Below are 17,141 nucleotides of genomic sequence, written 5' to 3'. Positions count from 1 at the left end.
AGGCTCGACAAAGAAATACAATAAATAATGGTTGAATGAAAATAAGTGCAATGTCATAGGAATGAAAGGTGAGGTAAAAACGAATATCGTAATTTGAGACGTCTCCACTCATACCTGAATACAGACAGGGGAATGATTAAAGAAAATAAAAATAAAATCCCGTCTTTTATTTGGCACTCAGCTCTGGCCTCGTCGAGCACTTTGGTGGGGTCAGTCGACTAGAGGACCGCGCATCAAAGCCCCCAAACAATGGGGCCTGTCAAGCACACCAGCACACTGAGCCATGCAGCAGGCAGCCAAACGTTCCCCCGCTCGATTCAGGCCCAGCCAGAACAACCCGGTCCTTAGCTCCCTGGAAGAGTTCCGAGTCAAAACAACACCCCAGGCTCCAACGCTGCAAGGTTTTCTGGGCTCCAAACAGTTCTCCTCAAGCACACACGAGAAAACGCAACCACCCGCCACCAAGCCAGCACCAAAGAGAGAGAGAGAGAGTGGGGCAGGGACACACCCTCCTTTTTCCCTAGCTGAAGTCACTCCCCGACCAATCCCCACGCCCCATTGAATCATTCCATATGCTCTCAACCAACGACGAACTTCGGGGTGTGGCCGATCGGTCACGATCCCTTGGAGGCGGAATCTAGCAGTCGTTCGGGAATGTTCGTCTTTCTGTTGGCAATGTCGGCTTAATGGCCGTTGTTGTTATTGTTGTTGTTGGTGAACCAGGGTTTTTATGGCCGGTCTTTTTACTTGTAAAAAACAGAAGGGAAAATCACAGGAGGCAATTACATACTGGGAATTATCCTTAAACCCTATCTAGTGAATACAAAACCACCCTCCGTGTGGTGACATGCAAACACTCTTAACCTGACAGGTTCCTTATTTATTATATCATGGTTCCTCTTCTTTGCGTGCAAGGTCCATGCTAAAACCTATACAATCTTAACTCCACGATGGTATTTCTGCCCTACCCCCACAAATGTATCAATATCGTTAATGGGGCACTGAATTCACTGGCAAATCCACAAATCAAACAGACTGGGATTCCATCAGGCCTCACCTGCTATGAGGATTCACAACCGGTGACATGTTTTCAAAATCCTATTTTACTCCTGAATGTAAAAATTGCCCAAATGAATTGTATTATTGGGAGAGTTGTTTGAAGTGTGTATCTTGAGATTGTGGCGGGCACAAGGGGCAATAATTCCGCGCACCAGTGGGTGGCTCCTGACCACGTCCTGTTCTCCTGACATTGCCCCCGGGCGTGGCCGGTCGGCCAACAGGCGGGGCATGTCCTCAGTTCCACCCTGCGCCTCGTGACGCCTTCGCTCCGGGCGTGGCCCGAGCTGCGCCTCCACACCCAGATGCTCGCGCCACCCACTGGTGCGCGGAATTATTGCCCACTGACAATGTGTCCACCACACGCGCCCCCCCAGAATTCCCACGCACCTGAAGGGTGAGCTTGCGGGGAAGCCGGATGACCCGGCCGAAACGCCCTCTGGCGATGCGTGCAGGGCTGGGGGGTAGCGGGACGGCGGGGCTGGGGGGTGCCGGGGGTCTGATGCGTCCAGGCGGGGAGCGAAAGCTCATGCCCCACCTTTCGACCGATCGGCCACGCCCGGGGACTAGGCGTGGCCTCGGCACATATAGGCGGGCTCTAAGCTCGAGCCCGCTCAGTGCTGAAGTACGAACTTTGAATAAAGACTCTTTGTTGTACTAACGCGTTGTGGCCTACCTCTCTGGCAATCGAGTAGTGTGTGCGCAGCACCACACTGGTGACCACGATTGGTTCAGCCGTCGCTGACCACCGAACGCGCCATGGCCACCAACGCCGTCGCAGTTAAACTCCCGGAGTTTTGGGAAGCGCAAGCCGACATCTGGTTTGTCCAGGCCGAAGCTCAGTTCCAGCTCCAAGGCATCACGGCGGACGAGACCCGGTACTACCACGTGGTCGCCACCCTCGGGCCCGGCACTGCCGCCCATGTCGTGTCCATCCTTCGGCGCCCACCGGGCGACCACAAGTACGAGGCGCTCAAACGTCTCCTGCTCGCCACGTTTGGGCTCACGGAGCTCGAACGGGCCGATCGCCTCCTGGACCTTCCCAAACTCGGCGACACACGACCATCCGTCCAGATGGAATTTATGCTGTCGCTGCTTGGTGACCAGCCCCCAGATTTCTTATTCCGGGCGCTTTTCCTACGCCAGCTACCTGCACAGGTACGCATCGCGCTGGCCGGTTCCAAAATAAAGGAACCCTCCGCCCTGGCCGTAGAGGCCGACAAGTTTTTCGCAGCCTGCGATACGTGGTCGGTTTGTGGTGCTGCCGTAGTGGATCCCGGGGCGGCGGCTACAACGCCCCTCATGGCCGCTGCCACGCCCTGCCCACCACCGCCGCCGCCGCCGCAAACCTGGTGCTACTACCACGCCAGGTTCGGCCGCAAGGCTAAATCGTGTCGTCCGCCATGCTCTTTTGACAGGTCGGGAAACGACCGGGCTGGCGCTCATTAGCAGCCCTGAGCGTCGGCCATTCCGGCAGCCTCCTGTTCATCATGGACACCTTGTCTGGGCGCCGTTTTCTTTGCGACACAGGAGCGCAGGTAAGCGTCCTCCCCGCCTCCACGTCCGACAAGCAAACCACGGGCCGGGGCCCCGCTTTGCTTGCGGCCAACGGTACACCCATCCGCAGATTCGGGAAGCGTTGCCTCTCACTGCGGTTCGGAGGGCAGCGCTTTCAATGGTCGTTCGTGACCGCCAGCATGCCGATGGCACTGCTCGGTGCGGACGTCCTTTGTGCGAATGGGCTGTTGGTCGATGTGAAGCGCAGACGGCTCGTCCAGGCCGAAACCTTCAGCTTGCTCGCTTGTTCGCTGAGCGGCTCGTTGAGCGGCTCAATGAGCGGCTCACCGAGCGGCTTGCCAAGCAGCTTGCTGGAAGGTTCCGTCCCGGCGAGTTTAGTTTGCACGCTTCCGGCAGCGGACGACTTTACCCGCCTCCTCGCCAGTTTCCCGGCCCTCACGCGGCCCACCTTCTCAGCGGTGACCGTTAAACACGGGGTGGAGCACCATATCCCCACAGTCGGGCCGCCAGTCTATGCCCGGGCACGCCGACTCGAGCCCACGAAGCTCGCCGTGGCGAAAGCGGAGTTCGCCACGCTGGAGCGGCTGGGGATCGTACGGCGCTCCAACAGCGCTTGGGCTTCTCCTCTGCACATTGTGCCGAAGCCCAGCAGAGGATGGCGGCCGTGCGGGGGCTACCGCCGGCTCAATGATGCCACCACCCCCGACCGCTACCCGGTCCCGCATATCCAGGACTTTTCCGCCCGGTTGGCAAACACGACCGTGTTTTCCAAGGTGGACCTCATCCGGGGCTACCACCAGGTCCCCGTCCAACCGGATGATGTCCCGAAGACGGCCGTCATCACCCCTTTCGGCCTCTTCGAGTTCCTGAGGATGCCCTTCGGGTTGAAGAATGCGGCCCAGGCATTCCAACGGCTTATGGACAGCGTCTTGCGCGACTTAACTTTCCTCTTCGTCTACCTGGACGACATCCTAGTCGCGAGCGCGTCCCGGGAGGAGCACCTACTCCACCTCCGCACGCTTTTTGAACGCCTGGGCCAGCATGGCCTAATCATCAACCCCGCCAAGTGCCGTTTCGGCGTCGCCACCATCGACTTATTGGGGCACCGCATCACCAGGCACGGGGCCGTCCCTTTACCGGCCAAGGTGGAGGTGGTCAGTGATTTCCCGCGGCCCCGCACGATCAAGGGACTCCAGGAGTTCCTGGGAATGGTAAATTTTTACCACCGCTTCATGCCCCATGTCGCCCAGCTCCTCCGCCCCCTGCACGAGGCCCTCCGGGGCAAGCCGGGCAAAGGTGGCGTTGCCTGGTCGGAGCCGATGGCCACGGCGTTTGCGGGCGCAAAGCTGGCCCTGGCCAAAGCCACCATGCTGGCGCACCCGGCACCCGATGCCCCGATCGCGCTCACCACCGACGCGTCGGACTATGTGGTGGGTGCGGTGCACGAGCAGTGGGTGCGTGGTGCTTGGCAACCACTCGCGTTTTTTAGCCGGCAGCTTCGCCCGCATGAACGCCGCTATAGCACCTTTGACCGCGAGCTGCTAGGGCTCCACCTGGTGGTCCGACACTTCCGCCATCTGCTCGAGGGCCGCCCGTTCACGGCTTTCGTCGACCACAAGCCCCTTGTGTTCCCGATGGCCAAGGTCGCCGAGCCATGGTCGGCACGGCAGCAGCATCACCTCTCTGCCGTGTCTGAGTACATGACGGACATCCATCACGTGGCGGGTAAAGACAACCCGGTGGCGGATTGCCTTTCCCGGTCAGTCGTGCACGCGGTCCACCACGGGGTCGACGATACCCAGATGGCGGAGGACCAGACCACCGACCCCGGCGTCCAGGCCTTGCGGACCACCGTCACGGGCATCCGCGTCACCGAGGTGCCGTTCGACGCCACGGCGCAGCCCTCCTAGGCGACGTCTCCCTCGGCCGGCCTCGCCACATTGTGCCCGCTGGCTGGCGGCACCCAGTTTTCGACGCCATCCACGGCCTGTCCCACCCGGGCACGAAGGCACCCCAGAAGCTCGTCGCGGCGAAGTTCGTCTGGCATGGCCTCCGGAAGGACGTCCGCGACTGGGCCAGGACGTGCCTCGCGTGCCAGCGCGCAAAGGTTCACCGCCACACACAGGCCCCGTTGGCCCCGTTTGCGGTGCCCGAGCGTCGTTTTGACCACGTGCACGTCGACTTGGTGGGACCCCTGCCCCCCTCGCGGGGGGTTCACGGCGACGCCTGCGGCTGATGTGGCGCAAGTCTTCATCGCCACTTGGGTTGCCCGGTTCGGTGCCCCCTCGGACATCTCGTCCGACCGCGGCCCCCAGTTCACTTCGGAGCTCTGGGCCGCGGTGGCGCAAGGCCTCAGGGTGAAACTACACCGCACCACGGCCTACCACCCCCAGGCCAATGGCCTGTGCGAGCGCTTTCACCGCTCCATGAAGGCCGCGCTCCGGGCCAGCCTCCGCGATGGTGGCTGGGTCGACCGACTCCCCTGGGTCCTGCTGGGCCTCAGGACGGCGCCCAAGGACGACCTGCGCACGTCCTCGGCGGAGCTGGTCTTCGGGCAACCACTGCGGGTACCGGGGGAATTCATCCCCAACTCCACGGCTCCTTGGTCCGCGGCGCAGCAGCGCTCCGCCCTTCAGGAGACCGCCCGGAGGCCCCGGTGCTGATGGCACACCATGGTGACCCGCCTTCCCATGTCGCCCCGGAGCTTCGCACGGCGAAGTATGTCTTCGTCCGGCACGACGCCCGCCGGGCACCGCTACGGCCCCCGTACGACGGGCCCTTCCGCGTGCTGGAGACCGGGGACAAATACTTCACCATCAACATCGGCGGTGCCCCGGATCGCATCTCCGTGGACCGCCTCAAGCCGGCCCACCTCAATCCGGACCACGTCCCGCAAGCAGCTCTGCCTCCGTGTCGAGGCCGCCCCCCTGCGGTTGGACCCTTCGGGACCCCCCAGCCCCGCCACCCCCCAGCCCGGCACCCCTCGCCAGGGGGCGTTTCGGCCGGGTCATCCGGCTTCCCCGCAAACTCACCCTTCAGGTGCGCGGGAATTCTGGGGGGGCGCGTGTGGCGGGCACAAGGGGCAATAATTCCGTGCACCAGTGGGTGGCGCGCGCGTCCAGGTGGGGAGCGAAAGCTCATGCCCGCCTTTCGACCGATCGGCCACGCCCGGGCACAAGGCATGGCCTCGGCACATATATGCGGGCTCTAAACTCGAGCCCGCCCAGTGCTGAAGTGCGAGCTTTGAATAAAGACTCTTTGTTGTACTAACGCGTTGTGGCCTACCTCTCTGGCAATCGAGTAGTGTGTGCGCAGCCCAACAAGGTGTACTTTTCTCCAGGGCAAAATTGTGATCGCAATCTAGCAATTCCACTTCTCCTCCCAAGGACTCTGAGTCCCTGACTCAAAAATAAAACAAGATGGAGCTTTGAACAGGTCAGAGCCTCGCCAGTGTGTGCAGTCACCAATGTAAGATTTCCCACCTTTTTTACTCGATGTTCTTTTTTGATTTGTGTCCCATACTCCACAGAGTGTCGGTGATGCCGAAACAGATTATTGGCAAAGGTTACACTGGGTGGTTTGCCATTGCCTTCCTAGCGTTGCTTGTCCATGGTCTATGCTTTTAAATCCTGGGCACCAAGCAAGGAAGCAGCTTGTACCATTTATAAAAAAAATTCTTTGTATGACTCGGACGGGGTTTGTTTCTCCGACCCTCCCAGGCTCAAAGCGGACGCTCCATTAAACCACCAGCTTTGACCCCTTCCCCACCAATGGATTATTTACTTGATACACTTGGGAAAAAAATCTTATTGAAAAGACTCCGGGAAAAAATTATTTATGAATGTATCTCCTCCTTTGTGATGCAACAAACATGGTTATCAACATTTCTAATTAAAACAAAACATAATATGTTATTTATTTCACAATCCAGTAACCTTAAAGTAATCCCTTACCTCTCGTAACGAAGATTCGTTTAAACTACACGACGATCAGATAACCAACCAGGAAGCAAAACAGGTATTTCAGTTTTGTTATGTCACGTGGGAATGCATTGACGTCATTTACTTGCAGTGACTATTAAATCTTATTCTGGTTTTCAAGTCCACCACAAACTCTCAGCCACTTGGTTCTATCGCAAACACTTGTGGAAATTACACATCATCCTTTGAAGTTGTTTTCCCTGTGTAAAGTAACAAAGATGGAGAAAAGATGGTTGTGACGTCAAAATACGAATTCCTCTCTTTTCTCAGTCTCATTCTCAGTTTCGCCTGAACAATGTGGATTTTATCATATGAAGGTAATAATAAATTAAAAGGTACAAAGAGGGAAAATAAAATGAGCAAGAATGCAAATCCTCAGAGAACACACCCCCAACCACACCTTAAAATGGGACGTGATGATTTTACAGGTAAATCACGTTTTACAGGTAACCACCTAAACAACGAAATTAATGTATAAGTACACAGTGGAGATAGGATTGGGGATATAAATAAATATATACAGCAGTTTAAAGTTTTGTGTTAGCAGTGGAGATGGTTAAAGTGTATTTCGTAAATAAGTAATTCAAAGTTGTGTGCTGGTCATGGAGATGGTAAAAGTGTATTCAGTAAATAAGTAATTCAAAGTTGTGTGCTGGTCATGGAGATGGTAAAAGTGTATTCAGTAAATAAGTAATTCAAAGTTGTGTGCTGGTCATGGAGATGGTAAAAGTGTATTCAGTAAATAAGTAATTCAAAGTTGTGCTTTGGTCAAAGAGATGGCAAAAGTGTATTCAGTAAATAAGTAATTCAAAGTTGTGTGTTGGTAGTGGAGATGGTAAAAGTGTATTTAATAAATAAGTAATTCAAAGTTGTGTGTTGGAAGTGGAGATGGTAAAAGTGTATTCAGTAAATAAGTAATTCAAAGTTGTGTGTTGGTAGTGGAGATGGTAAAAGTGTATTTAATAAATAAGTAATTCAAAGTTGTATGTTGGTAGTGGAGATGGTAAAAGTGTATTTAGTAAATAAGTAATTCAAAGTTGTGTGTTTGAAGTGGAGATGGTAAAAGTGTATTTTGTAAATAAGTAATTCAAAGTTGTGTGTTGGTAGTGGAGATGGTAAAAGTGTATTTATTGAATAAATAATTCAAGTTGTATGTTGATAATGGAGATAGTAAAAGTGTATCATCTTCCACATCATCATACTAAAATATGGCATTTTGTGTCTGTCTGTCTGTCTGTCTGACTGATGAATGTTTGACCGCAATATATTCCGTCATTACTTATCCAATCTCAACCAAACTTGACAGGATGACTAAGGGTTACACAATGAAGGTTTTAGTGCATTCATTTGTCCCCCTCTGCAGGGGGGTTTTCTCCCCCGAGCAGGTTTTCCCCACCATTGCTGTCAATGGAGTTGCATGTTGAGGTGTATATCCATGGCAAGTTAGCTTTATCGTGGCGTTTTTCCAAGACCGCTTCGAATTACAAAACTAACGCCAAGAGCATAATATTAATGTTATTACAAAACAATATTAATACCAATAATATCCCACCTCCTCAAGGTGTTTTTCCTCCTTGAACAAACGTCGAGTCAATGTTTATAAATAGCTTATCATGGCATTTCCATGGGAACAATGGCCCAACGGCCTCCACCAGAAGTAAAAATATTATAAACCACAAACACGCATGATTAGCTTTTCAAACAGTTGCTTATGCTGTTTATAACACTAAATAAAGAAATTTGGAGGAATCCCAACATCCATGAGGTAGGTTTTTTACTTTCAGAACTGAGCTAAGATATACTGTACTCTATATACCCCATAGGGGTTGGGTTAATAACATGACCCTTCTTGCCGCTAACGTGCCATTTTTAGGAGCAAACTTTTGAAACTCGCTCCTGCTGTTTCACACGAAACAAAGGGAGGAAGCATGGGTTGTGCTAATTTTCCAAGCAACTAGCTTGCGCTTGCCAAGCCCGCCATTTCTTAACGGTTTTGAATGGAGTGCCTGCTCAAATGCTTCGACCAAATGGCAAACTCTCCACAATAAAATTGGTAAATGAACACACACCCAACGTTCTTGAGACAGGACCATAGATTGACTGCAATCTATATACCCCAAAGAGGAATGACCCTTCCTGCCACTCCCGGAGTGAGTGGGTGCACTAGTTCTACAAATACACAAATACGTTACTTATCCAATCGCAACCGAACTTGACAGGAAGACAAGTAAGTCACACGATGGAGGTTGGAGAAATTTAACTTCCCCCACACCCCAAGGGTGTTTTCCCCACCAAGGGGGTTGCATGTTGAGGTGTATACCCGTGTTAAGATAACTTTATCATGGCGTTTTTCCCAAGCCGCTTCTCATTACAAAAGCAACAGCAACACAAAATACGAGGGCCAGTCAACAAGTAACCTTAAAATGGCGACATAAATTCGAGAATGTTATGTGTCTAGTTGAAGACTACATACAGTGGGTGGGGGTAATATGGACCCCGGGGGAATATGGACCCCACTGAATTTCCCATGATGCACTGCATCAAGCCTCGTCTCCATATCACGGGATAAACAAGTATGGCCGACCAGCAAGTGAACAACTGCAGTTGATTCAAACTCTTTAATGACGGTAAGTGCAAACTTCCAAAAGTTTTCATATCAAATTTTACAATTCATAAGCATGCAGTACTGTGTATGTACATGTAGTCACTAGCTTGATTGATGAGTGGTGTCCCTGGCTGAGTACACATGAGAGCTGTCTACAGCACCACTGTGTGTAGAAAACTCCATCCCAGCGCATATGTACTGGGCATGCTGACATGATCGAGAGGCATGGTGTGGGGAATATGGACCCTTTGGTGGTGTCTAATATGGGCCCATGTCCATATTCCCCGTGGTCGATGTCCATATTCCCCACACAGGAAGCTAATAGAATAAGTCCACAAAACAGCATATTCACTGTCAAAATTTGAATCAAATACATTTTTCTGCACCGAAATATGTGACTAAGCAAAACTAGGCATGGTCCAAGTAGCCGTCAAGTATCAGCTGTTTGTTAACAGCCGATAACATGTACACTTGATTCTGGATAAAAATCCGAGTGACTATGCACTGTCGGAGATTTAACTCGCCCCGAAAAAGCGTAATCATCACATCCTCTCCTTATAAAAGACGTTTGATCGTGGAACATCAAGAACAAGAGAGAAGGGCACTGAAGAAAGGGCCAACACGCGAGAAGCAGAATCCTTTATCCCCAACTAATTTGAAAGCGAAAAAAGGCAACAGACCACGAACAAAGCGCGGTCCTCCCATTCGAAAGCAGGTTACCAAGTCTACTAAGCGACACAGAAAAGGACCTGAAAACTGCATGAGTAATTTCTACCGCATATATTGCAATGAGTTATTTTTGGATCCACCTGAATTTTCTTGGATCCAATGCAGTGAATGCAAGCAATGGGCCCACGAAAACGAAACTGACTATGAGGGTATAGGTGATTTCGTCTGTGACGAGTGTCGCTAAGGTTGTTGTTCACTGAAAAATCGAAAAGTAACATTTGTCCCAGGGAACATTTGTCGAAAAGAAACTGGACTTATCACATTGAGGTGACATGGACCCGCGGTCCATATTACCCCAATGGGGGGTCCATATTCCCCACGTTGTTTGGAATATGGACACTGATGGCATATTTTTATTTGTCCCCTCAATCATATGTCTTTGATTTTATTCAACCCAAACTGCATGGGGATGTAGGCTGTCTGGTTGTCTAAATATACCATTATTTGGAAATTTTCCTTGTCTATTTGTATAGCCTCTATCGGGACTTTGGCTTCAGGGGTCCATATTACCCCCACCTACCCAATGTTATATCTATGGGTAAGAGTCAAGTTTTGCCTGTTTTAGATCTGGCAACATTGAGCGTATGACCTCAGTTGAGCCAACCCTAACAAACCAAGATTGCGGCTCCCTTAGAAGCATGCACCAGGGAGGAGAAACGTTCTGTCATCCGTTTCTTGGTAAGTGAGGGTATGAATCCCAGTGAAATCTATCGCAGAATGATAATGCAATATGGTGATGCATGTTTATTGCTGCAGCAGGTGTACGACTGGGACAGGAAGTTTGAAAGAGGAGTGTTCAGTGTGGCAGATGCTGCTCCCTCGTGTAAGCCTCACACAGCCAACACACCAGAAATGGTTGCAGGAGTTGAGCGCATGCTAAAGGAAAACCATGGCATTACGCTGGATGACGTGGTCTCCAAATTGAACATTAGCCATGGTTCAGCATACCATATCATTCACAACGTGCTAGGGTTCAGCAAAGTGTCTGCAAGATGGGTGTCCAGACAACTCACACCCGAACTGAAAAAACGGTGAGTGGAGGCATGTGAAGAACTTCTGCGACGTGATGAAACAGAAGGCGATGCTTTCTTACAGCGTATAGTGACTGGGGATGAAAGCTGGGTCCACTACATTCAGCCAGGAATGTAGAGGGCAAGCAAAGAGTGGTGCCATTCAACTTTACCATAGCCCAAAAAATTCCGCACACAGCCATTCACTGGAAAAGTGATGCTGACGCTCTTCTGGGACAGCTGACGTCCACTTGTGGGGCATTACATGCCCAGAGGGACCACAGTCACCAGTGCGTCATATTGGGACCTCCTTAAAAATCATCTGAAACCAGCAACAAAACAACAACACAACAACATGCATTTTAAGGCCATTTTCCCTGCTAGAGCAGGGGTTAGCCTTGCGGTCCCCATGACAATGATCTCCATTTTGCGCTATTTTTTGCATCTCCCCTTGTTAACCCCCTTGCCAGCATTTCTTCTTCCACCATCTTTAGCCAAGTCTTTCTCGGTCTTCCCTGTCCTCTACTTCCTTCTACATTCATTTCCATTACTCTTCTCAACCAGTCACTTTCATCCTTCCTCAACACATGACCAAACCATCTCAACCTGTTCCTCTTCACAGCATCAATCACAGGCTCTATTCCCATCATCTTTCGCAATCCATCATTTGTCTTACTCTCTCTCAACGATACTCTGCCAAGGAGCCGCCAAATCTGAAAACTGAATCTGAAACTGAAATCTGAAACTGAAATGAAAACAAATCTGAATCTGATCTGAAACCAGCAATCAGATCAAAACGTCTTGGACTACTCACTACAGGTGTTTTGCTCCAGCATGACAATGCTCGGCCCCATACTGCCCGCACCACAGCTGCAACAATCGAGGACCTGCATTTTGAGTGACATCCTCATCCACCCGACTCGCCAGACCTTGTTTCAGCTCGTTTCAATGTATAGCCTTTGAGATATGAGCGACAACACATTTTGGGCGGACAGGCGGATGGACGGACGGACACCATCGTGAATTTGGGGGTTTTCTTAATAAAACTCAAGAATGCTTAACAGACATTGCTGAAACTTGCAACATATTACCTCAACGTGCAAAGCATTTATTTCTGCAATTTGCAGGCAATTTCATCCAGTTTAAGCCAAGAAACGAATTTTCAGTCGCCATGTTAAAGTTGAGTTGTGGGAGATATGTTGAAGGCAGCGGGAAATTGGGGTGTGAAGAGAATGACAGAGATCTGCAATCTGGTTGTTAAAGAAGGCTGCATTCCAGTGGATTGGGAACTGGGTACCCTTGTCCGTCTATACAAGGGGAAAGGTGACCCTCTGGACTGTGGCTCGTATCGAGCGATAAAGTTATTGGAGCATGGAATGAAGGTATTGGAAAAGGTGTTGTAGAAGAGGATAAGGAAGAAAGTGAAGATTGACGAAATGCAGTTTGGATTTATGCCAGGAAGAGGAACGACATACGCGCTTTTTATTGTGAGGCAGTTGCAGGAGAAGTACATGGAGAAGAGGAAGAAGTTGTTTCTTGGGTTTGTTGATCTGGAGAAAGCATTGGATAGGGTTCCACGTGAAGTAGTGACATGGGCATTGAGGAAGTTAGGAGTGGAGGAATGGTTGATCAGAGTAGTGATGGCAATGTACAAAAGAGCGCGCACAGCTGTAAGGACGAAGGACGGGAACAGTTGTGAGTTTGAGGTGAAGGTGGGAATGCATCAGGGTCGGTACTAAGTCCACTACTATTTGTAGCTGTGATGGAGGTGCTGGCTCAGAACGTAAAGGAGGGTTTACCGTGGGAGTTGTTGTATGCAAATGATCTGGTGTTGATTGCAGAAAGTATGGATGGACTGAAGGAGAAGATGAACAAGTGGAAGGAATGTATGGAGACAAAATGTCTGAAGGTGAATATCGTAAAGACGAAGGTGATGGCAAGTGGTAAAGCATGTGGTGAGGTGGAAAGAACTGGGAAATGGCCGTGTGCTGTGTGCAGGAAGGGTGTCGGAGTGAATTCCATTCAATGTACAATGTGTGCTGAGTGGGTTCATCAAAAAAGTAGTGGCTTGAGAGGGTCATTAACCAGTGTGGCTGCTACATTCAAATGTAAGGTGTGCACAGAGGGAGCTGCAGATGGAGGAAATGTTGAGTTGGATCTTGGAGACGGCGTGAAGCTGGAAGGTGTGAAAACATTTTGTTACCTAGGAGACATGCTGAATGGAGAAGTTGGATCAGACTCGGCAACGGTTGCTCGAGTGAGATGTGCATGGAAGAAGTTTCGGGAACTGAGTGGCGTGCTGATGAGGAGGGCAGTGTCGTTGAAGCTGAAGGGAAAGGTGTATGCTGCATGTGTGAGAAGTGTTATGATTAATGGGAGCGAAACATGGGTAATGAACATAGAGCAGCAACGAAGGCTGGAAAGGGTGGAAATGCGAATGGTTCGGTGGATGTGTGGAGTATCGTTGAGAGAGGAAGACAAATGATGAATTGCGAAAGATGATGGGAATGGAGCCTGTGATGGATGCTTTGAAGAGAAACAGGTTGATATGGTTTGGTGATGTGTTGAGGAAGGATGAAAGTGACTGGTTGAGAAGAGTGATGGAAATGAATGTAGAAGGAAGTAGAGGACGGGGAAGACCGAGAAAGACTTGGCTAATGATGGTCGAAGAAGAAATGCGGGCAAGGGGGTTAACAAGGGGAGATGCAGAAAATAGGGCAAAATGGAGAACAATGTCATGGGGACCGCAAGGCTAACCCCCGCTCTAGCAGGGAAAATGGCCTTAAAATGCCTGTTGTTGTGCTGTTGTATGTTAAAGTTGCATCCAGAGAAACGATCCCACAAAACGGGAGGGGCACATTTCGCCTCCCTTGATTTCCATAGAATAAGCAATTTGAGAGGTACAATCAAGGGAACTGGTACCCCTTCACTGTATATGAACTTTTCCCGAGCATTACTTGGAATGCATGTATCCATAACTTTTTTGAGGCATCATTCTATCCATGGTTTTTGGCCTTAACATTAAACAGTGAAGAATCACTCAAAAACTTATCAGATCCGGATCTTTATCAAAATCTCATCAATTCGTCCTTGTCGCACACGCAACCTGTCCAGCAAGTTTTGTCTCATTCCGTCCATTCCTTCTTGATATATCGTGCTCATTGACAGACAGACAGATAGGGGTGAAAACAATCTCCTTCCACCTTTGGTGGTGGAGGAACAAGAACGGCTCTCGGTGGAGTGCACACCTCCGCCAGGCTGAAAAGTTTGTGTTTTGTATTCCATTGATAGGCCGGATCTGCATCTGAACCCGAACCAAAATCGAATTGGCTTGTTATTGCCACTAACCCCATTCTTCCACCAAGTTTTGTTATAATCTGTCCTCAACTTTGTGAAACATCATGTTACAGTGCACAATATGTCATTTTGACCACATCTCTCAATGGTGAAGAATCCTTCAGAAAATTCTCAAACCCAGATCTGGGTTTTCACCAAAATTGTCTCGATGCGTCTTTGACAAACACTCAACCTGTCCAAATCCATCCTTATTTTTTTGCGATACCATGCTACATATGGATTTTGGCCCTTTCACTCAGTGGTGAAGAATCACTTAAAACATTCTCAGATCTGGATCCAGATCTGGATTTTCACTAAAATCTAATCAATTCATCCTTTTTCATCCCAATTTCAATTCATCCCAATTCAAAAAAAAGAAGAAAACCCCCCCCCCCCCTCAATCCTCTCAATTTTGCCTTTTCTGTCTCTTCAATGGCATACCAGTCCCCCAGCTTGCTTCAAATACCAAAAAGACTTTTACTATCCATCTTGTCCACCGCATGCATACTCCCCTACTCCCTCTTTCCTCCCCATCTCCCAGTGTTTGTCCGAGTCTCTTTCCATTTTCCCCTTCAGCCCTGCTGTTTGTGTATCCCCCCCCCCCCCCCTCTTTCTGCTGTTCTTCTTGTTCTGTTGCATCATGATCCGTTCAGTGTTCTTGCTCTTCCACGAGCCTTGACCATGAATATATAAAATAAAAAGGAGGAGGAAGGAGCAAATATGGATGGTGTTAAATATAATCCAGAGGCAGAGAGAACAGGGTGGGAGAGCAGAGAGGGAATGAATGCTATCAATGAAAAGCAGAAGGCATTTATGATGTTCGAGTATAAAAGCCCATCAAAAATAATGGGTTGGAACAGTTTATTCAGTGGTGCAGCTTCATGAGCGTGCCAAAGTCTGAAGCCTCGGCCTAGTGTCAAGGTGTACTTGTATCTTTTTACGTATTAAACATCATACGGACGTAAATGAACATTCGTTTTACTCTGCACGCCTTGTATTTATTGTTTAAAATAACACTTTTGTACACCGCCCTTGAGTCTCATTGTGCAAGCCACCGTCTACAATTCTCGTAGAAGAGATATAATTACTGTTTTATGGAAAATGCTTTTCGAGTTTGTTTTTTCTTCAAAAATAGACCATATTAAACACACATTCGTGTTAAAAGATTGGCATTTAAAACCTTCCCTGATGAAGGGGGACAGACATCTGTACAAACACACAAACTGACATTGTGGTTTATATGGGAGATATGAAAAGTATATGGCAAATGTTAAACATAATAACAGGCAAATACCGCCACAGCTCTGTTCTTGCACCTTGTTGAATGTCCATGTACCTGCCACGTCACAATCTGTGAAGATTCGTTTTCACACTCCTTGGTATTTTCACTAAATTAAGTGTGAGAAACAAAAACGCAGAGAGCTGGAAAACAAGTGGCATTCCCCCAGGTTGGGAATAGATCGTGACCTCCATTGCTTCTGCATTATTGTCCACAACAACCAAATGAACGACTACTGAGGCAATGACTCTAAGTGGTAGATAGGTCGAGTGGTACAAGGATGTTTGCACGATTGTGCAGGCTTCATGGGCCTCGTGGTCTCCTCCTGTGTTGAAATTCCTTGTGTTAGGCCTTGTGTGATCCTCACGTACAAGTTGAGTGAAGGAGACATTTGGCATAAACAGTGTTATAAATCAGCCTCAGGAACCAAATGGAAAAATAAATTAATAATACAGAAACACAAACAAGGAAAACCAGAAAAACCGCCATTGCCACTTACATGGTTTACCAACACTGTCCCACACCCTCACACATCCTCCCACACCCTCACACACTCCAATCGTTTCCCAACAATGTATGAACTTTCTCGTGTGAGGAATCAGATGTTAATCAACCTTTACACGGATTTACACCAATGTAAGATTTCCCACTTTTTTGATTTGTGTCCCATACGTTTTACAGAGCATGGGTGATGCCGGAACAGATTATTGGTGTAGGTTATACTGGGTGGTTTGCCATTGCCTTCCCAGCGTTGTCCATGCTATATCCTTTTAAATACTGAGCGCCAAGAAAGGAAGCAGCTCGTACCAATTACAAACTCTTTGTATGACCCAGATGGGGTTTGAACTTCCCACCTCCCAGACTCATAGTCCATGGGCCAGGATCCCAAATTTCCAGTATCGATACCACCCGGGGTGACTAATTCTCTTTGGTGTTTTTAACTTGCTATATGTCTCTAGTTTAAATCTTATGAATCCTGCAATGGGGGGTTACTGGAAGAGATCATGAATCCTGGAGTGGGGGGTTACTGGAAGAGATCATGAATCCTGGAGTGGGGGGTTACTGGAAGAGAACATGAATCCTGGAGTGGGGGGTTACTGGGAGAGAACATGAATCCTGGAGTGGGGAGTTACTGGGAGAAAACATGAATCCTGGAGTGGGGGGTTACTGGGAGAAAACATTAATCCTGGAGTGGGGGCTTACCAGAAGAGAACATGAATCCTGGATTTGGGGGTTACTGGAAGAGATCATGAATCCTGGAGTGGGGAGTAACTGGGAGAGAACATGAATCCTGGAGTGGGGGGTTACTGGGAGAAAACATGAATCCTGGAGTGGGGGTTTACCAGAAGAGAACATGAATCCTGGATTTGGGGGTGACTGGAAAAGATCCTGAATCCTGGAGTGGGGAGTAACTGGGAGAGAACATGAATCCTGGAGTGGGGGGTTACTGGGAGAAAACATGAATCCTGGAGTGGGGGTTTACCAGAAGAGAACATGAATCCTGGATTTGGGGGTGACTGGAAAAGATCCTGAATCCTGGAGTGGGGAGTAGCTGGGAGAGAAGATGAATCCTGGATTTGGGGGTGACTGGAAAAGATCCTGAATCCTGGAGTGGGGAGTAGCTGGGA

General features: G+C 49.4%; 1 protein-coding gene across 4 annotated transcripts in view; it reads right to left on the bottom strand.

Annotated features, from left to right (window-relative positions):
• LOC137415169 (E3 ubiquitin-protein ligase TRIM7-like) overlaps positions 1 to 6,577 on the bottom strand; it is a 35,980-nt gene extending 29,403 nt beyond the window's left edge. For 2 of the 4 annotated variants that reach the window (XM_078770162.1, XM_078770163.1), the window contains exon 1: positions 6,528 to 6,569. The gene's annotated coding sequence lies outside the window, so the exon portion shown is untranslated. Of the gene's footprint in view, positions 1 to 6,527 lie in introns of all 4 variants that reach the window. The other 2 variants (XM_078770161.1, XM_078770160.1) reach the window with 2 other exon arrangements.
• Positions 6,578 to 17,141: the final 10,564 nt, after the last annotated feature.

This window comes from Myxine glutinosa, chromosome 1 (assembly GCF_964187855.1).
Source record: "Myxine glutinosa chromosome 1, kmMyxGlut1.1, whole genome shotgun sequence".
Classification (NCBI taxonomy): domain Eukaryota; kingdom Metazoa; phylum Chordata; class Myxini; order Myxiniformes; family Myxinidae; genus Myxine; species Myxine glutinosa.
Note: the sequence above shows the minus strand (reverse complement) of the source record. Positions and strands in the feature narration are given on the sequence as shown.